The sequence below is a fragment of the Lagenorhynchus albirostris genome, chromosome 6, assembly GCF_949774975.1.
Source record: "Lagenorhynchus albirostris chromosome 6, mLagAlb1.1, whole genome shotgun sequence".
In the NCBI taxonomy this organism is placed as follows: domain Eukaryota; kingdom Metazoa; phylum Chordata; class Mammalia; order Artiodactyla; family Delphinidae; genus Lagenorhynchus; species Lagenorhynchus albirostris.
Window position 1 is genome coordinate 118,240,583 of NC_083100.1, and position 22,362 is coordinate 118,262,944.

General features: G+C 43.4%; 1 protein-coding gene across 1 annotated transcript in view; it reads right to left on the bottom strand.

Annotated features, from left to right (window-relative positions):
* OCA2 (OCA2 melanosomal transmembrane protein) overlaps positions 1–20,733 on the bottom strand; it is a 245,408-nt gene extending 224,675 nt beyond the window's left edge. The window contains exon 1 of the mRNA XM_060151549.1: positions 20,638–20,733. The gene's annotated coding sequence lies outside the window, so the exon portion shown is untranslated. The remainder of the gene's footprint in view (positions 1–20,637) is intronic.
* Between the last annotated feature and the right edge of the window lie 1,629 nt (positions 20,734–22,362).

The following is a 22,362-nucleotide window of genomic DNA, read 5'->3' on the forward strand; positions in this document are numbered from 1 at the left end:
ACTCAGTGCTGACAGAATTCACTTCCCAGTGGCTGCAGGACTGAGGACCAAGCTGCTTGCTGGTTGTCGGCTGGAGACCACCCTCACTTCCTACAGGCTTCCTGCAGCTCTTTGCCATGTGAACCCCAACAGGTCCGTTCACTTCATCAAGGAACAGCAAGAGTCTCCAGAGCGAGTCAACTAACAAGGAAGAATTTCATGTAATGTAGCCGTCAAAGAGTAACATCCCATCCATCACCCTTGCCATATTCTATTGGTTGGAAGCCAGTTAAAGGTCCCACCCTCACTCCAGGGCAGGGGATCATCACACAAGAGTGTGAACACCAGACAGTGGGGATCGTGGGGGCCACCCTGGAGTCTATCTGTCACGTGGCAAGACCCCAAACCTGACTTGCCCACTCTGAGCCTCCACTTAAGTGGCTGAATGTGGCCAAGGAGAACCCTGGGTGCTGCTGCTGGTCTCACCTGGCCTCCACATGCAGGGTTCTCAGTGGGTCCCAGCACTGCCCAGCAATCCTACTGCATCTCCCAAGTCAATTTTCACTCCTGCTCTCCTCCACCTCCCTCCCTAAATCCCTATATACCTTCCCTCCTTTCTAGTCTCAGCTACTGAATTTGCCTCTTTCTTCCTTCACTGATGGAATCAGCCAGGGTCCAAGAAGGAAATGGAAGCTGCTCTGAGTACACAACCACAGAAGCTGGTTACATGGGAGGTAGACATGCTGAGAAGCTAACCAGAGGCTGAAGTACCCAGCCTTCCAAGGACACGCTTGCCTATAGCCCTACTGGGTACAATGGAGCCCACCCACTCTCACCTGTTCAAACTGCTACGTTACATTTTTTCCTCCTTCTCTCCAAAATCATTCAGGCTAGCATGCAAACATACTATCAACACTAAAAAAGTACATCTCAGGACTTATGCTCCCAGGAACATAGAGTAGAATTACTTTTCCCTCTTCTTCCTGCTAAGTACAATGAAAAACCTGACATTTTATATAAAACAACCATAAGAAGACTCTGAAAGGTGGACAGAAGGTGGCAAACAAGTTAGGGACCCAAGAAATGACACAGCAGTGAGGCTGTGTCCTTGGATTTTTATCATGTCTCATATATCCCAGACAGGGTGCTGAAGATGTCAGCAACCTGAAAACACAAACAGATGTAGACAAAAAAGCCCCAAGAAAAGCCTGCCCTCTCTAGCCAAAGGAATATGAATGCGGCAGCCTAGTAGGATAGAAAACTTTTAGACACTACTCTACTGAAGCCAAACACTGTAGACCCACATTTATCCAGACAGCAAAGGCCAAGTGGTGAGCCTAAACTCCCAGGCTCACCAGGCTGTAATAAGGGGCCCGGTCCCCCATTCCCACTGAGGTGGTCAGAGAAGGAAAATAGGGAGCTGGGATATTCATCCCTGCTGGGTGCTAGGGAGTCCAACCTCCTCCTTATGCACACCCCCCACCATGTAGGTGGAGACCAAGAGTGGGGAACCTGAACTTCAGCCCCACCTTGCAGTAAGAGAAACACCTCCTTGGTGAGGTGTCAGAGCGGGCCAAGTAGACAAAACGAACATTCACCACTGCAGTAGTGAGGCCATGTCACAACTGTGTCCCTGGAGGCCACATGAGGAGCAGTAATGAGGTGACCTTATCCCTCCCATCCAGGAAGGTATCAGCAGAGGCCCAGTAGGGAGCCAGATCTCCCACACCACCACCCAGAAATAACAAGGAATCCTTCCCTACCATGATATCAACTGAGGCCAAGTGGGGAACTTGGATTTATAATCCCACCTGGCAGCAATGAGGCAGTACTAGGCCCTTCTGCTGGAATGGTGTCAGAGGAAACCAGCTAAACAGAAAGTTTAAATAGGAATTAGAGCCTCATAATACTTGAAATGTGCAAGTTTCAATCAAAATCCCCTGTTACAGTGATAACCAAGGAAATATCAACTTGAAAGAAAATAGATGAGAACACTAAGACGACAGGGATGTTGGAATTATCTGACAAAGAGTTTTAAGACAGCTAAAATGAAAATGGTTCAACAGGCAATAACAGAGACACTTGGAACAAATGAAAAACTAGAAAGTCTCAGCAAAGAAATAGCCTCAACAAAGAAGAACCAAATGGAACTGAAAAACACAATAGCAAAACTAAAAATTCAATAGATGGCTCAATAGCAAAATGGAGGAAACAGAAAAGAACCAATGAACTGGGAGTTAGAACAATAGAAATTACCTAATACAAACAAAAGAGGAAAAAAATTAACAGACCCTCAGAGACCTGTGGGACTATAACAAAAGATATAATCTTCATGTAATGAGAATCCCAGAAGGAGAAGAGAAATACTATGTAGTTGAAAAAGTGTTTGAAGAAATAATGGCTGAAAACTCCCCAAATTGGACAAAACACATATATCTACACATCAAAGAAGCTTAGTAAAACCCAAAGAAGATAAACCCAAAGAAACCTACGCCAAGATATACTGTAGTCAAACTTTTGAAAACTAAAGACAAAGAAAAAGTCTTGAAGCCATCAAGAGAAAAATGAAGATGTACATACAGGGGGGAAAAATTCAAATAACAGAAACCATGGAGGCCAGAAGTGGCACCATATTTTTCAAGTAATGAAAGGAAGCACTGTCAACCCTGAATCTTTTATCTAGTGAAAATATCCTTCAGGAATGTAGGGGAAATCAAGACCTTAGATGAAAGAAAACAGAGAATTTGTTGCCAGCAGACCTATCCTAAAAGAATGGCCAAAGAAAGTTCTCTAAACAAAAAAAGAAAGATTAAGAGAAGAAATTTTGGAGCATCAGGAAGGTGAAAAGAATAATGGAAATGGAAAAGTAAGAGCAAATACAATACATTTTCTCTCTCTTTTGGAATTTTCTACATTATGTTTCATTTTTGAAGCAAATATTGTAACACTCTCTGATATGGTTATCAATGTATGTAGAGGAAATATTTAAGACAATTTGTCACAAATTGGTAAGATAAAGAATGGAGAGGGGGCTTCCCTGGTGGCACAGTGGTTGAGAGTCCACCTGCCGATGCAGGGTACACGGGTTCATGCCCCGGTCCAGGAAGATCCCACATGCTGCAGAGCGGCTGTGCCCATGAGCCATGGCCACTGAGCCTGAGCGCCCGGAGCCTGTGCTCCACAACAGGAGAGGCCACAACAGTGAGAGGCCAACGTACCGCAAAAAAAAAAAAAAAAAAAGAATGAAGAGGGACATGGGACCTTCAAGATGACAGAGGAGTAAGACGTGGAGATCACCTTCCTCCACACAAATACATCTACATGTGGAACAACTCCTACAGAACACCTACTGAATGCCGGCAGAAGACCTCAGACTTCCCAAAAGGCAAGAAAATCCACACGTACCTGGGTAGGGCAAAACAAGAAAGAAAAAATACAAAAGAATAGGGATGGAACCTGCACCTCTGGGAGGGAGCTGTGAAGGAGGAAAAGTTTCCACACACCAGGAAGCCCCTTCACTGGTGGAGACGGGAGTGGGAGGGGGGCAGCTTTGGAGCCACGGAGGAGAGCACGGCAACAGGGGTGCAGAGGGCAAAGTGGAGAGATTTCCGCACAGAGGATCAGTGCTAACCAGCACTCACCAGCCTGATAGGCTTGTCTGCTCACCCGCCAGGGCAGGTGGGGCTAGGAGCTGAGGCTCTGGCTTCAGAAGTCAGACCCCAGGGAGACGACTGGGCTTGGCTGCAGGAACAGAGCCTGAATGGGGCTAGTGCACCACAGCTAGCCGGGAAGGATTCTGAGAAAATTTCTGGACCTGCCTAAGAGGCAAGAGATCATTATTTTGGGGTGAGCAAGGAGAGGGGATTCAGAGCATCGCCTAAACGAGCTCCAGAGATGGGCACGAGCCATGGCTATCAGCACAGACACCAGAGACGGGCATGAAACGCTAAGGCTGCTGCTGCAGCCACCAAGAAGCCTGTGTACAAGCCCAGGTCACTATCCACAGCTCCCCTCCCGGGAGCCTGTGCAGCCCGCCACTGCCAGGGTCCCATGATCAAGCGACAAGCTCCCCAGGAGAACATAAAGTGCACCTCAGGCTGTTGCAACGTCACGGCAGCTTCTGCCACCACAGGCTTGCCCTGCATTCCAATTATAAATACCATACCCCTCCCCACCCCGCAGCATGAGTAACCAGAGCCCTCTAATCAGCCGCTACTTTAACCCCATCCTGTCTGGGTGGGAACAGAAGACAGGGCAACCTACACGCAGAGGTGGGGCCAAAACCAAAGCTGAACCCCAGGATCTGTGTGAACAAAGAGTAAGGGAAATCTCTCCCAGCAGCCTCAGGAACAGAATATAAAATCCCCACAATCAACTTGAGGTGCCCTGCATCTGTGGAATACCTGAATAGACAACGAATCAACCCAAAATTGATGCAGTGGACACTGGGAGGAACTGTAGACTTGGGGTTTGCTGTCTGCAACTGACTTGTTACTGATTTGTATGTTTATCTTAGTATAGTTTTTAGCACTTGTTATCATTGTTGGATTTGTTTATTGGTTTGGTTGCTCTCTTCTTTTTTTTTTATTATTTTTATAGAATTATTTTTTTATTTTTTCATTTTAATTTATTTTTTCTTTCTTTTTTTCCCTTTTCTTCTGAGCTGTGTGTCTTACAGGATCTTGGTGCCCCAGCCCGGTGTCAGGCCTGAGCCTCTGAGGTGGGAGAGCCAAGTTCAGGACATTGGACCACCAGAGACCTCCCGGCCCCACATAATGTCAATTGGCAAGAGCTCTCCCAGATATCTCCATCTCAATGCTAAGACCCAGCGCCACCTAACAGCCAGCAAGCCACAGTGTTGGACACCCCATGTCAAACAACTAGCAAGACAGGAACGTAATGACACCCATTAGCAGAGAGGCTGCCTAAAATCATAATAAGTCCACAGACACCCCAAAAATCACCACCCAACGTGGTACTGGCCACCAGAAAGACAAGATCCAGCCTCATCCACCAGAACGCAGGCACCAGTTCCCTCCACAAGGAAGCCTACACAACCCACTGAAACAACATTACCCACTGGGGGCAGACACCAAAAACAAGAACTACAAACCTGCAGCCTGCAAAAAGGAAACCCCCAAACACAGTAAGTTAAGCAAAATGGGAAGACAGAGAAATACACAGCAGATGAAGGAGCAAGGTAAAAACCCAGCAGACCAAAGAAATGAAGAGGAAATAGGCAGCCTACCTGAAAAAGAATTCAGAGTAATGATAGTAAACATGATCCAAAATCGTGGAAATAGAATGGAGGAAAAACAAGAAACATTTAACAAGGACCTAAAAGAGCTAAAGAGCAAACAAACGATGAACAACACAATAAATGGAATTTAAAATTCTCTAGAAGGAATAAATAGCAGAATAACTGAGGCAGAAGAATGGGTAAGTGACCTGGAAGATAAAATAGTGGAAATAACTACCACAGAGTGAATAAGGAAAAAAGAATCAAAAGAATTGAGGACAGTCTTAGAGACATCTGGGACAACATTAAACACACCAATATTCGAATTATAGGGGTCCAAGAAGAAGAAAAGAAAAAGAAAGGGTCTAAGGAAATATTTGAAGATATTATAGTGGAAAACTTCCTTAACATGGGAAAGGAAATAGTCAAGTCCAGGAAGTGCAGAGAGTCCCATACAGGATAAATCCAAGAAGAAACTTGCCAAGACACATATTAATCAAACTATGAAAAATTAAATAAAAAGAAAAAATATTAAAAGCAGCAATGGAAAAACAACAAACAACATACAAGGGAATCCCAGTAAGGTTAACAGCTGACTTTTCAGCAGAAACTCTGCAAGCCATAAAGGACTGGCAGGACCTATTTAAAGTGATGAAAGGGAGAAACCTACAACCAAGATTACTCTACCCAGGAAGAATCTCATTCAGATTCAATGGAGAAATTAAAACCTTTACCGACAAGCAAAAGCTAAGAGAATTCAGCATCACCAAACCAGCTTTACAACAAATGCTAAAGGAACGTCTCTAGGGAGAAACACAAGAGAAGGAAAAGACCAACAAAAGCAAACCCAAAACCATTAAGAAAATGGTAATAGGAAAATATATATCAATAATTACCTTAAATGTAAATGGATTAAATGCTCCAACCAAAAGACACAAATGAGGTGAATGGATAGAAAAACAAGAACTGCATATATGCTGTTTACAAGAGACCCACCTCAGACCTAGGGATACATACAGACTGAAAGTGAGGGGATGGACAAAGATATTCCATGCAAATGGAAATCAAAAGAAAGCTGGAGTAGCAATTCTCATATCAGACAAAATAGACTTTAAAATAAGACTATTAGAAGAGACAAAGAAGGACACAACATAATGATCAGGGATGAATCCAAGAAGAAGATATAACAACTATAAATATTTATGCACCCAACATAGGAGTACCTCAATACATAAGGCAAATGTTAAAAGCCATAAAAGAGGAAATTGAGCAACACAATAATAATAGGGGATTTTAACACCCAATGATCACCAATGGAGAGATCATCCAAAATCTAAATAAATAAGAAAACACAAGCTTTAAATGACACATTAAACAAGAGGGACTTCAATGATATTTATAGGACATTCCATCCAAAAACCACAGAATACACTTTCTTCTCAAGTGCTCATGGAACATTCTCTACAATAGATCATATCTTGGGTCACAAATCAAGCCTTGGTAAATTTAAGAAAATTGAAATTGTATCAAGTATCTTTTCCGACCACAACGCTATGAGACTAGATAACAATTACAGGGAAAAAGTCTGTAAAAAATACAAACACATGGAGGCTAAACAATACACTACTAAATAACCAAGAGATCACTTAAGAAATCGAAGAGGAAATTAAAAAATACCTAGAAAGAAATGACAAGGAAAACACGATGACCCAAAACCTATGAGATGCACCAAAGCAGTCCTAAGAGGGAAGTTTATAGCAATAAAATCATACCTCTAGAAACGAGAAACATCTCAAATAAACAACCTAGCCTTACACCTAAAGCAATTAGAGAAATAAGAACAAAAAATCACAAAGTTAGCAGAAGGAAAGAAATCATAAAGATCAGATCAGAAATAAATGAAAAAGAAATGAAGGAAACAAGAGGAAAGATCAATAAAACTAAAAGCTGGTTCTTTGAGAAGATAAATAAAGTAGGTAAACCATTAGCCAGACTCATCAAAAAAAAAAAAAGGGAGAACACTCAAATCAACAGAATTAGAAATGAAAAAGGAGAAGTAACAACTGACACTGCAGAAATACAAAGAATCATGAGAGATTACTACAAGCAACTATATGCCAATAAAATGGACAACCTGGGAGAAATAGGCAAATTTTAGAAAGGCACAACCTTCCGAGACTGAACCAGGAAGAAATAGAAAATATAAACAGATCAATCACAAGCACTGAAATTGAAACTGTGATTAAAAATCTTCCAACAAAGAAAAGCCCAGGACCAGATAGCTTCACAGACGAATTCTATCAAATATTTAGAGAAGAGCTGACACCTATCCTTCTCAAACTCTTCCAAAATATAGCAGAGGGAGGAACACTCCAAAACTCATTCTATGAGGCCACCATCACTCTGTTACCAAAACCAAAGATGTCAGAAATAAAGAAAACTACAGGCCAATACCACTGATGAACACAGATGCAAAAATCCTCAACAAAATACTAGCAAACAGAATCCAACAGCACATTAAAAGGATCATACACCATGATCAAGTGAGGTTTATTCCAGGAATGCAAGGATTCTTCAATATATGGAAATCAATCAATGTGATACACCATATTAAAAAACTGAAGGATAAGACCATATGATAATCTCAATGATGAAGGAAAATCTTTTGACAAAATTCAACACCCAATTTATGATAAAAACTCTCCAGAAAGTAGGCATAGAGGGAACTTTCCTCAACATAATAAAGGCCATATATGACAAACCCACAGCCAACATCTTTCTCAATGGTGAAAAATTGAAACCATTTCCTCTAAAATCAGGAACAAGCCAAGGATGCCCACTCTCACCACTATTATTCAACATAGCTTTGGAAGTTTTAGCCAAGGCAATCAGAGAAGAAAAAGGAATAAAAGGAATCCAAATCAGAAAAGAGGAAGTAAAATTGTCACTGTTTGCAGATGACATGATACTATACATAGAGAATCCTAAAAATGCTACCAGAAAACTACTAGAGCTAATCAATGAATTTGGTAAGGCAACTGGATACAACATTAATGCACAGAAGTCTCTTGCGTTCCTATACACTAATGATGAAAAATCTGAAAGAGAAATTAAGGAAACACTCCCATTTACCATTGCAACAGAGGGAATGTAATACCTAGGAGTAAACCTACCTAAGGAGACAAAAGACCTGTATGCAGAAAACTATAAGACACTGATGAAAGAAATTAAAGATGATACAAACAGATGGAGAGATGTACTGTGTTCTTGGATTGGAAGAATCAACATTGTAAAAATAACTATACTTCCCAAAGCCATCTACAGATTCAATGAATCCCTATCAAACTATCAGTGGCATTTTTCACAGAACTAGAACAAAATATTTCACAATTTGTATGTAAACACAAAAGGCCCCAAATAGCCAAAGCAATCTTGAGAAAGAAAAATAGAGTTGGAGGAATCAAGCTCCCTGACTTCAGACTATACTGCAAAGGTACAGTTATCAAGATAGTATGGTACTGGCACAAAAACAGAAATATACATAAATGGAATGAGATAGAAAGCCCAGAGATAAACCCACACCCATATGGTCACCTTATTTTTGATAAAGAAGGCCTCTTCAATAAGTGGTGCTGGGAAAACTGGACAACTACATGTAAAAGAATGAAATTAGAACACTTCCTAACACCATTCACAAAAATAAACTCAAAATAGATTAAAGACCTAAATGTAAGGCCAGACACTATAAAACTTTTAGAGGAAAACATAGGAAGAACACCCTTTGACATAAATCACAGCAAGATCCTTTTTGAACCACCTCCTAGAGAAATGGAAATAAAAACAAAAATAAACAAATGGGACCTAATGAAACTTAAAGGCTTTTGCACAGCAAAGGAAACCATAAATGAGATGAAAAGACATCCCTCAGAATGGGAGAAAATATTTGCTAGTGAAGCAACTGACGAAGGATTAATCTCCAAAATACAAGCAGCACATGCAGCTCAATATCAGAAAAACAAACAACCCAAGCCAAAAATGGTCAGAAGATCTAAATAGACATTTCTCCACAGAAGATAAACAGATTGCCAACAAACCCATGAAAGGATGCTTAGCATCAATAATCATTAGAGAAATGCTAATCAAAACCACAATGAGGTATCACCTCACACTGGTCAGGATGGCCATCATCAAAAAATCACAAACAATAAATGCTGGAGAGGGTGTGGAGAAAAGGGAACCCTGTTGCACTGTTGGTGGGAATGTAAATTGATACAGCCACTATGGAGAACAGTATGGAGGTTCCTTATAAAACTAAAAGAAAAAAACTACCATATGACCCAGCAATCCCACTACTGGGCATATACCCTGAGAAAACCATATTTCATAAAGAGACATGTACCACACTGTTCGTTGCAGCACTATTTACAATAGCCAGGACATGGAAGCAACCTAAGTGTCCATCAACAGATGAATGGATAAAGAAGATGTGGCACATATATACAATGATATATTACTCAGCCATAAAAAAAAACGAAACTGAGTTATTTGTAGTGAGGTGAATGGACCTAAAATCTGTCATACAGAGTGAATTAAGTCAGAAAGAGAAAAAAAAATACCACATGCTAACACATATATATGGAATCTAAAAAAATGGTTCTGAATAACCTAGGGCCAGGACAGGAATAAAGACGCAGACATAGAGAATGGACTTGACACGGAGAGGGAGAAGGGTAAGGGGGGTAAGCTGGGATGAAGTGAGAGAGTAGCATGGACATATATACACTACCAAATGTAAAATAGATAGCTAGTGGGAAACAGCCATGTAGCACAGGGAGATCATCTCGGTGCTTTGTGACCACCTAGAGGGGTGGGATCGGGAGGGTGTGAGAGACACCCAAGAAGGAGGGGATATGGGGATATATGTATACCTATAGCTGATTCACAATGTTATACAGCAGAAACTAACACAATTTTGTAAAGCAATTTTACTCCGATAAAGATTTAAAAAAAAAAAAACTTATGATTACTAGGGGGTAAAGGGAGGAGGGATAAATTGGGAGATTGGGATTGACATATACACACTACTATATATAAAATAGGTAACTAATATGGACCTATGGTAGAGCACAGGGAACTCTACTCAATACTCTGTAATGGCCTGTATGGGAAAAGAATCTAAAAAGAGTGGATATATGTATATGCATAACTGATTCTCTTTTCTGTACACCTGAAACTAACACAACACTGTAAATCAACTATACTCCAATAAAATTTTTTTAAATCATAAAAAACAGTACCCCAACCATAAAATTTATATGTGCCTCTCCACCCCAATACACCTATTTACATGATTTTATATATATATATATATATATATTTTTTTTTTTCGGTACGCAGGCCTCTCACTGCCGCAGCCCCTCCTGCTGTGGAGCACAGGCTCCGGACACGCAGGCCCAGCAGCCATGGCCCACGGGCCCAGCTGCTCCGCAGCATGCGGGATCCTCCTGGACCGAGGCACGAACCCACATCCCCTGCATCGGCAGGTGGACTCCCAACCACTGCGCCACCAGGGAAGCCCTGATGATTATATTTTATAATTATTATCCAGGCTTAAAAAAAAAAAGAATGGAGAAGGAGGTAAGATTTCTAGATTTTACTCAAACTGATAAAATAATGACAACAGTACTGTGACAAGTAATGTATACATAATTTAATATGTAGAGCAACCACTTTGAAAAGCTATAAAAGATACATTTAAAAATACTATAAATCAAAGTGGGATTATAAAATATATTTAAGTAACCCACAGCCCTAACATATCAAAATTACATTGAATATAAGTGGTCTGAATCCAAAACTTAATGCAGAGATTGGCAGAGTAGATTAAAAAACACAACTCAATTATGTGCAGTCTACAAGAAATTCACTTCAAAAATAACAAGATAGGTGGGCTAAAAGTAAAAAGATGGATAATAGATATATCATTCAAGCATTAATCCGAAAAAAGCATGAGTGGCTGTATTGGTACAAGATATAGTAAACTTCATATCACAGAAAATTACTAGGGACAGACAGAGATATTGTATAATAATAAATGGGTCAGTTTACCAAGAAAACATAGAAATATGAAATGTGTATGCACCAAACAACAGAGCTTCAAAATATGTGATGGAAAACTGACAGAATTGAAAGGAGAAACAAACATGTACAGTTATAGCATTGGATATTTCGTTTCTCTATCAGCAATCAGTAGAACAAGACAGAAAATTGGCAAGGATACAGAAGAACTGAACAACACCATCAACAAATGGGATCTAATTGATATCTATTGAATAATCCACCCAACAACAGCAAAACATTTTTTAAATGCCCACAGAACATAAATCAAGGCCAGATACACCTTGAGCCATTAAAAAAATCTCAACAAATTCAAAAGAATTGAAATATACAGTGTGTTTTACAGACACAGTAGAACCAAATTAGAGATTAATAACAGAAAGGCCAAAAATTTGCACACTTGGAAATTAAAAAACACACTTCTAAATAATCCAGGAGTCAAAGACAAAGTCTCAAGGTAAACCAAAATTATATTGAACTGAATTAAAATGAAAATATAACATATCAAACTTTGTGGAACACAGCTAAGGCAGTGATGAGAGGGAAACTTATAGCACTAATTGCTCAAATTAGAAAGGAGAGTCTCATCAATAATCTAATCTCCCCTCTCAATATCCTAGAAAAAAAAGAGCAAGACAAACCCAAAGCAAACAAAAATAAGAAAATAAAAGGTATAAAAACAACAAAATAGAAAAACAACAGAAAAATCAAAACCAAAACAAGTTCTTCAAAAACGTCAATAGAATTGACAAACCTCTAGCACAACTGACAAAGAAAAAAGAGAATAGAAATTACCAACACAAGGAATGAAATGGGGAATAACACCACAGACCACCAGACAGCAAAAGGATAATAATCGAACACTATGAACAACTCTACAAACATAAATTTGACTAAATGAAAAGGACCTATTCTTTAAAAAAGCACAAATTAGTATAACTCACCCAGTACAAAATAATTTGAATATCCTATAACTATTAAGTAAGTTGAGTTTGAATTTTTAAGTTCCCCCCCCAAAAACTTCCAGGCCAAGATGATTTCACTGAAAATTCTACTCCACAATGAAAGAAGAATTAACACCAATCCTACCCAATGTCTTGCAGATAACAGAAGATGAGGTACACTTCCCAATTAATTTTATGAGGCCAGTATTACCTGATACCAAAATCAGATAGAGACAGTACAAAAAAAAACTACAGGCCAGTATGTTACATGACTATGATGCAAAAAAACGTGACAAAATATTAGCACAGGAAATTCCACAATATGTGAAAAGAATTATATGCCATGACCAAGCAGGGCTTTTTTCCAGGGACTCAAGGCTGATTCAATATTCACAGGTTGACCAATGTTAAATATGAACCAGTAATTCCACTTCTAGGTATATACTCAAGAGAAATGAAAACATATGTTCACACAAAAACTTGTACATAAAAAAAAACTTGTACATTAATATTCATAAAAGCATTTTTAATACTCAAAAAGTATTATGCATACTCTTTTTAAAAGTATTATGAATACTTTTTTGTATTGTTTTTGAAACAACCCAAATGTTGATCACTGATTAAGGATAAATAAAATGTGGAATGGAATATTATTTAACAATAAAAAAGGAAGAGTATACCAATGCATGCTACAGCATGGATGAACTTTGAAAACATTATGTTAAGTGAAAGAAGGTAGTCACAAAAGTGCACATCTTGCCCAATTCCATTTACATATGAAATCTTCCAAATAGGCAAATCTATAGAGACAGGGAGTAGATTAGTGTTTGCCTAGGATGGACGGAGGAGGACGCTGTTGGAGGAAAGTGAGGAGTGACTGCTAATGTGTATAGGGTTCATTTTGGGTTGGTGAAAGTGTTCTAAAATTGACTGTGGTGATGGTCACACAATTCAGTGAATATACTAAAAACCACTGAATTGTGCCATTTAAATTGATGAATTGTATGGTATGGTAAGTTATACCTCAATAAAGCTAATAAAAACATCAATCAATATTATCTACCATATTAACAGGCTAAAGAAGAAAAATCACATGATCATATTAATTGATGCAGAAAAAAGCATTTGACAAAATTCCACACCTTCATGATAAAAACTCCAAGAAAAACAGTAATAGAGGGTAACTTCCTCAACCTGATAAACATTATCTACCAAAAACCTATAGCTAACATCATACTTAATGGTGAGAAACTTGAAGATTTCCTGCTAAGATCAGGAACAAGGCAAGGATGTCCAATCCCACCACTCCCACTCAACATAGTACTGGAATTCTAGCTAGGCTAATAGGACAAGAAAAGGAAGTAAAGGCATACAGAGTAGAAAGGAAGAGATAAAGCTGTCTCAACTGGCAGATGGTATGATTTTCTACACACAAAAAAAATCCCAAGGAACCTACAAAAATCTCATAGAACTAATAAGTGAGTTCAGCAAGGTTATAGAATACAAGACAAACATTTCAAAATCTAATATTTCTACATACTATCAATGAACAGATCGACCTCAAAATTAAAAACATAATACCATTTACAGTTGCTAAAAAATATAAATAGGTATACATCTACTAAAACATTTACTGACTCATATGCTGGAAACTACACAATGCTGATGAAAGGAATAAAAGAAGATCTAAATAAATGGAGAGATAAATCAAGCTTACAGATTGGATGATTCAATATAGTGAAGATGTCAATGTTCCCAAAATTGGAATTTAATGCAATGTCTATCAGAATTCCAGAAAGATTTTTTACAGATATAAATAAGATTATTCTAAAATTTATATGGAAAAGCAAATAATTGAGAATAACTAAAACAATTTAGAAAAAGTAGATTTAAATGGGAGGAACCAATCTATTCAATCACCAGATTTACTCTATAGCTAAGAGTGTGTGGTGGGGGCAGAGGTTTACACACAAGGATCAATGCAACAGAACAGAGGCCCACACAAATATGCTCAATGGATTTTGACAAAGGTGCAAAAACAATTCAATGCAAGGAATACAGCCTTTTCAACAAATGGTGCTGGAGCAATTGGACATCCATAGGCAAAAAAGAGAGAGAGAAGAACTTTTAGCTCTGTCTTACATCTTATATGAAAGTTGATCCAAAACGGACCACAGACTTAAATGTAAATTGTAAAACGATAAAAGCTTAAGAAATAAACATAGGAAAAACCTTCAGGATCTGGGGATTGGCAAAGAGCCTTAAACCTGGCACCAAAAGCACAATCCATAAAACGAAAAAAATTTTGATAAATTGAAATTCATAAGAATTAAAAAATTTTGCTCTGTGAAAACTTAAGAGGATGAAAAGACAAATTTCAGGCTGGGAGAAAATATTTGCCAATCACATATTCAGAAAGGGACTAATATCCCTAATATATAAAGAACCCTCAACACTCAACAGTAAAGAAACAACCCAATTAGAAAATGGACAGAGGACTTCCCTGGTGGCGCAGTGGTTGAGAGTCCGCCTGCCGATGCAGGGGACGTGGGTTCGTGCCCCGGTCCGGGATGATCCCACATGCTGTGGAGCGGCTAGGCCTGTGAGCCATGGCCGCTGAGCCTGCGCGTCCAGAGCCTGTGCTCCGCAGCGGGAGAGGCCACAACAGTGAGAGGCCCGTGTACCGCAAAAAAAAAAAAAAAGAAAATGGACAAAGATATGAGTCACTTCACTGAAGAGTATATATAGATGGCAAACAAGCACATGAGAAGATGTTTAACATCATTAGCCATTAGGGAAATGCAAATTAAAATTACGATGACATATCACTGCATACCTAAAATTTAAAAATAGAGACACCACCAAATGCTGGTAAGCAGGCAGAGACTGGACCCCTCACACACTGCTGGTGGGAATGCAACATGTCATAGACAGTCTGGAAAGCAGTTTGACAGTTTCTTATAAAAGAACTATCATATGCCCCAGCAATTGCACTCCTGGACAGTTATCCTAGATGAATGAAACTTCCTCTTACACAAAAACCTATATACAAATATTCATAGCAGCTCTATCCGTAATAGGCCAAAACTGGAAACAACCCAGCTGTCTGTCAACACCTGTCAATATCTGAGTGGTTAGGAGGCAGGATCAGATGGTGGGAGAGGAGGACCCTGAGCTCACCTCTCCCCATGAACACGTCAAAACTATACCTACATATAGAGCAACTCTTGCTGAGAATGACCTGAAGACTAGCAGAACAGCTCATCTACAGCCAAGGCTCTAAAGAAACAAGCACACAGAGTCTGGTAGGAGGGGAGGCGAAGCGATCTAGTTGGGACCCACATACCTAGCAAGGGACCCAGAAGAGGAAGGGGATATCACAGGCTAAGGGATATTCCCTAGGCAATGACGGGTTCAAGCCATGTATTAGGCACCCCAACCCTGGGATCTGACACTAGAGGGATGAGCCCACTTAGCTGATCTGAAAACCAGTGGGGCTTACCAGAGGGCTGAAGGAAATCAAGACTCCGCTTGAAGAGTGCATGCACTTGCTTCTTCCAGTCCCAGCTCAGAGGCAGCAGACTGAAAATTACCTGAGGCTCTGGCTGGTATCCCAGGACTGACACAACATGCTCCCCACTCACCTGGGCCCTCCCTGCTGATACTTACTAACCCGGCTCCAGGCCACGCTACTCCGGCCTCACTGCTGCTCCAGAGGATGTGCCCAGAGTGTGGTAGAGGGGCTCATCAGATGACAGCACTGGGTGCAAGGGTGCCCAGGGGACAGTGCACATGGGGGGGTGACAGTGGTCATGCCCTGCTGGGGAAGACAGGGGGTTCTACCCCTGTGCCCTCCCCAACCTGGCCCAGCAGCCATTGTTCGCTGCTCCGGGCCAGAGGGGAAACTCAACAACGGAGGTGTTGAGAAAAGGGGATCAATAGAGCCGTGCTCCCCACGCTCCAGCCAGGGCCAGGCACCTGCAGCCCTTCCCGATGGCTCTGACAGCAGAACTTGGCTGGGGCTTTGTGGGCATGATGGAATTTCTTTGCATTTACAGAGGAGAGCTCAGGTTTGGTGCAAATGAGGCAGCAGGGACGTGAGGGACAGGAAGTGGAAGGCGAGAAGTCCTAGGTACTTGCCCTCAGTGGCCTTCAGCCCAGCAAGACCGCACCTAAACAAGCATCTCCTTGGTGCACTGCGTGTGTTGTGGTGCTGTTCTGGCTGTCCTGAGAATGTGGTGCCCTCTCCTGCACAGGCATGCCAATTAAATAAAGTGTATTACTGAATACAATGCCAGCGTGGTGGTTTTACGGTAGCGTATAAATTAGCAGCAGCAATACGCATCAGATGGAAAATGGTTTCTTTGTAAATTTTAAGAACACCTTTCTCCAAGTTCTTTAATCATTTGACATAATGCAATAATGAAAAGAGAAGACAGAAAAAAAGCATACTAGCTGCTGCGAAAACTTTATTACTAAAAAGAAATCACTCTACAGGCAATTCCCTCCTCCCATGGACAACGTCTAAGTCCTGAGAAGACACCCCAGTCATGGAATGTCCCTCTCCACGTAACACACCCTTCAGGACCAAAGCTTCCTTCTTGGTGCAGAACTGTCCAGGTGGCGGCAACCTCGGGACTGTGGCTGGGTCCGCTGAATTTGGTGCACTCTTTCTAGGTGGTGAAGCCCAGGGAAGGTGCAGGTATAGACTCTGGGGCCGTGGAGGCCGCCAGGAGTCAGCCTCCTCTCAGCCCAGCCTGTGCACAGAGACAGACATTTCCCTGCAAGGGCAGTGCAGGGGCCTTTGCCCTTATCCCACTCCAGGCCAGGACACAGACTGTGAAGTCTGATCCTTAATCCCTTCAGATGGCTCTTGCAATGACCGACCTTGGTTAAAAGCCTCACTTTATGTTCTCATTTTAAAGTGTGGACCACGAATGTTGCCTGCCATGTCAGTAAACAAAGGATGTTGTGGCCATCGAGCAATCAGCCTCTGCAGCCACTTCCGACTGTGCACCCTGAGTAGATTCAGGATGGAGAAAAGCATGCGGGATGCCGGCCCTAGATAGCTGACGTGCATATCAAAGGAATGATTTCAATGAGCCCAGACTCTAGTATCTTCCCATATATAGAAAAGCACTAAACTCCTTAATTTGAGATGTCTGGTTCTTTTTAATTAACAGTAATCTTTTGATGTTCCGACTACCTGTGTTTTGTGGCAAAAACTCCTATATATCCTGGCTCCCCCCTTACTTCTTCGAAGCAGTCCCTCAGAGCTATTCTTCTGGGGCATGAGTCCTCAGAAAGTCCACTGAATAAAGTATAATTCTCAACTTTTAGGTTGTGCTTTTTGTTTTTCAGTGGACAAGAGTGGCCTTCCTCTGAGCTTGGAGGCTCGGAGAGTTGCCCTCCCACTCAGTGCTCCAGGAAGTGGGCTTTGCCAGCCCAGCTGCAGGCTCTCTTCTCTCTTCTCTCTCTCTCTCTCTCTCTCTCTCTCTCTCTCTCTCTCTTCCTCTTCCCACTGTGGGAGATGGTAGATCTGAAGTAGGAGATAGATGGGCCCCTGAGCCGGACACCTGGGGTTTGTCAAGTGGAGCAACACTGAAGCTCTGGTCTCACCCAGACACTCCAAGGACAAAGCTGGTGGCAGAAGCTGAACTCTGCTGAAGTAAGGAGATAAGATGACTACTCCTGAGGTCAAGGAAAACTTCCCTGTCTGCACATGCGCAGGAAGGCTCCTTGGGGGTCAAAAAGGGAGGGGCCGCCACCCCATAGTGTGTATGGACATGCACCCACAGGCCTCTGGGGTGAGATCCAGCTTAGCAAAAAGTGGCACATGCATGTGGGAAGGGTCCTGGGACCAGTCAGGTGTGAAAAAAGAAACAAGATAATTGGCCAAAGGTAAACAAAGACCTGGAAGGACTGTCCTATAGAAGGGATTTAAATCGCCTCTGTACTGCGCTCCGCATTCGGGATGCCCGCCCTCCTCTCCCAGTGTGTATTTCTGACCCGTTTCTGACTTATACTGCGTTCCTCCTCATTAGAGAGGATGCTCATACCCCTTCTCTCTGGGTGTGTATTTCTGCCCTGCTCTGTCTCAAATAAACAAATTGCTTCTCTGTGTGCTCTCCCATACGTTGTGCTGTGTCTTTAATAATAAACTTTGTACCTGTTTTTACAGTTTTTGCTTCCTTGAAACATTCTTGCTTTCAAACGGGGGAAAGAGCTAGGGCCCCTTTGCTTCTAGCCTCTAGCTCCTGGTGGTCTAGCGGCTAGGATTCCTGGTTTTCATCCAGGCTCCCCAGGTTCAATTCCCGGGCAGGGAACTAAGATCTCTCTTCAGGACCGATCTCAGCTGTCCCTCCGAGATCAGACCCTGCTACCTGAAAAGAGACCTGCGCTGGGCGGGATCCTGCTCCCACCCCTGCAGAGTGTGTTTCCTGTAGGCTGGGGGTCTCGGGGGCCCTGCACATGGGCGACCTGCGCAGGTGCGCGGCTCCCTGAGGAACAAGCAAGTGCCTCTGCGCAGCCCGCGGCAAAATCCGGAATCAAACCTCTGTAAAATCCAACCAGGGGCTTCCCTGGTGGCTCAGTGGTTGAGAGTCCGCCTGCCGATGCAAGGGACACAGGTTCGTGCCCCAGTCCGGGAAAATCCCACATGCCGCGGAGCTGCTGGGCCCGTGAGCCATGGCCACTGAGCCTGCGCATCCGGAGCCTGTGCTCCGCAACGGGAGAGGCCACAACAGTGAGAGGCCCGCATACCGCAAAAAAAAAAAAAAAAATCCAACCAGCAAGTGAGGTTCTCACCCGCGGACAGGTGTCTCCCCAGTTCCCCTCTGCAGCCCAGACCACTGTGTCCAGCTGCCGTTTTGTCTACCCCAATGTCTCCAAGGTGCCCAAACACCCCCATTGAAGTCCTGAGGCCTGGCCCTTCACCCGGGACCCTGCGACCATTCAGGTGCACATATCACAAACCAGGAGCGCCTCTGACGACTCCCTCTGACCCTGCAGACCCCTCACCTAGGCAGTGCCCCCTGACCTGACTGTGCAGCCACCTCTCAGCTGGCAGGACTCAGCAGTGGCTTTCAGAGCCCCCCAACTGCTCCCTACCACTTAACCACAGCGATCTTTCCAAAACACACATGATGCCCTGGACTCAGGCTTAAAACCCTTCTCAGGCATCTAGGCTGCTGAGTCCCCAGCAGCAGCTAGGATCTCCCCCTCCCCCATGATTCTTGATGATCTCAGACCTCAGCTAACCCCAAGGGTGTCATGTCTTCTCAAAGAACAAGAATAGTATCAGCATTTGCTTTTCATCAGTGCAGTAAAACTTTAGGAACTTATGTTCCTAAATCACCCCCACATTACACCTGATTTGAACAACTGCATTCAAGTGTTTGTAAGCTGAATTTGCAGTAAGAAGCAGTTTTTGTGCAATCCTTTACAGTTTACCTAGAGCTTTCACCTCTGTTGTTTCTAATGAGATTCAATCCTTATTAGCAATTATAATAAGTGCAAGCAGGTATCCCCAGATGCATTCAAGCTCCCAGGCCCTCCAAGCCCTGGCAAGCCTTGCACCAGGGGCCTGGACATGCCCACCTCTGACAAGCAAACCCCAGGGATGGCATTTGCTAGATGATGTAGGTTACAGTGGACTGCCTTGTATTTAGGCTATAGAAACAGCCTACCCTGCTCACAGCCTCCTGTTGGCTCTTCCTCAGAATCACTGCACCTTGTAGAACTGTCACATCCCTTAAATCAGTGCTCAGCCAGGCCAGTGTGGTGGGAGCCCCAGACACCTGCCCTGACATCCTGGCCCAGGCCTGGGTGTGCAAACCCAAACACATCCACACCCAGGGATGCCTGTGCTTAATGTCCATGTCCTTGGAAAGAACTGGCGGCATCAAATCCATTCATCACTGTGTGTGGGCAGAGTGCAGAGAAGCAGCTCAGAGGGATTCGATGTTTCCACCCCGGCACATTCCGTTCCACAGGAACGCCTGACCAGCACTCACGTGGGTTAAGCCAGCAATGGGAGCAGATGCCACCCAGCCGTTCAGGCAGAACATTTGCTGCCTGAACACTTCCAAATTCTCCTCCCCCTTATCCCCATGGCCCAGCCGGGCTCGGGAGCCCTTTGTACTGGGAACTTGCCTCCCAGTGAGCCACTAAACCCAGGAAATGCTTGACATGGTAGTGAGCCTGTGTTCTCACACCAGCTACTCAGTCTAGACTTCGCGCATTTTCCCTTAGAGGAGCTCTCCTTGCTGCTTAAAGCAACAGCTCAGCACAGGCTTATGAAAACCCCACCGGCCCCCTCGAACAGGTTAGCTCCTCACCTTCTCTCTCCCAACTAACCTGAAGACTTGATCTTCCTCCAGGAGTGAGTTTACGGTCCAAGGTGAGAGCTCTGAATGGTGACGGAGGCAGACCCAGGAGTCAGGCGCTCCCAGCCCGCTCCGCAGTTCTCCTGCCTGCCTGGCCACGCCCACAGACATCACGACAGGCAGCACCCTCCCGCAAGTCCCCGCTCCCTCCCCTTCTCCCTCACCCCAGCAGCTGCAGGAGACAGTCAGGAAATGAAGGCAGGAGGCTCCTGGCCAGAGGCCAGAGCCGTCTCTGAATGCCAGGTGTTACCTGCCCTCGCTGTGCCCTTGTCAAGCTCTACTTGTAGAAGGTAGCCAAGTATTGATACTTGTAACGGGTTTTTCCCTGTGAACAGGAATTGGGAAAACGCAAAATGAGTGAATATTCTACCTACTTTTTTCTGTTTTGCGTTTTAAGAGTTCTCTGCTAGAGCTGATAAACCTGACCAGTGTTCCTCTTATTTTCTCATGCCCTTTCCCGCCTCCAGCCTAGGGCTGCGGCCAAGGTTATGCTTGTGGAAAGCGCTGTCTCATACAACACACAGACACACACACACACACACACATAAACAACGCACAGACGCACCCATATACAGATGCACATATGGACACTGACACATAAACTACACACATACAGATGCACACATGAACACACACGACACATAAACACACAAGGAAATACAAACAGACACAGAGACAGGTAAACTATACACAGACACACACACACCACAGACACTACACACACAGAGATGCAGAAACACACAGAAATATAAACAGGCACACAGAGAGACACATAACTACACACACTCCAACACACAGACATATGCACAGACACATTAACTACACAGACACAGACACACAGGCCTGCAGTGGACTGGGCAGCCCCACTGGAGCTTAGCCTACTGGGCACTGCCCAGATATTGGCAGGAAGTCCAAGGCTCTTGGCTCATCAACAGTGTAACAGGCAGAACCCAAAAAGATATCCTCATGAGAGGTTCCTCTCCAAGCCTCTCTGGGAGAACCACTTATTCATGCAGCCCAGCTGCACTAGGTGTTTGGAGGCACAGACTTAAAACAAGCATGTTGTACAAGGCAGGGGGCTGCCCAGGAGCAAGGACCAAGGATGCAGGGTCTCTGGGTCCCCCAGAGCACGGTGGGCACTGCCATAGCGCAGTACCACTGCTGGCACTCTGGCAGGAAAGCCCAGCCTCTCCAAGAGGAGGCCCAGTGCCATGTTTGTAGACGTCTCTATTCAGATTGCCACAGGCAGCCAGTGTGGACACAGCAGTGACCCCATCCACATGGAATGGGGGCCACACTGAGCCTGTGGCCACCCCAGGAATGTCAGCACATCTGCACTCAACCATAGCCAAGTCTTCCTCCAGCACCTCAAGTCTTCCTCCACAGGGCAGAAAGTGGCAAGGGGACCCCAGGGCATGAATATGCAGGCATCTGGGGCAGACAGAAGGTTCTAGTCTGCTCTGCCCTTACAGAATGATCTCCACACATTGGGAGCCTTACTGTGGGGGCCAATCTATCCGAAGGAGGATCATGAAGCACCGCAGGGCAATTGTGGCCACTGCATGGCTCTCTGTGCCTAATGCCCATATCACTAGCATCCATGTGCAGACCCCAAGCCTAGCCCATGTCTCTTGTGTAGTTGCTAAATATTTGCAGGGGAATCAACCCTATTCCTGCTCCAGGGGTGGGCTTGCAT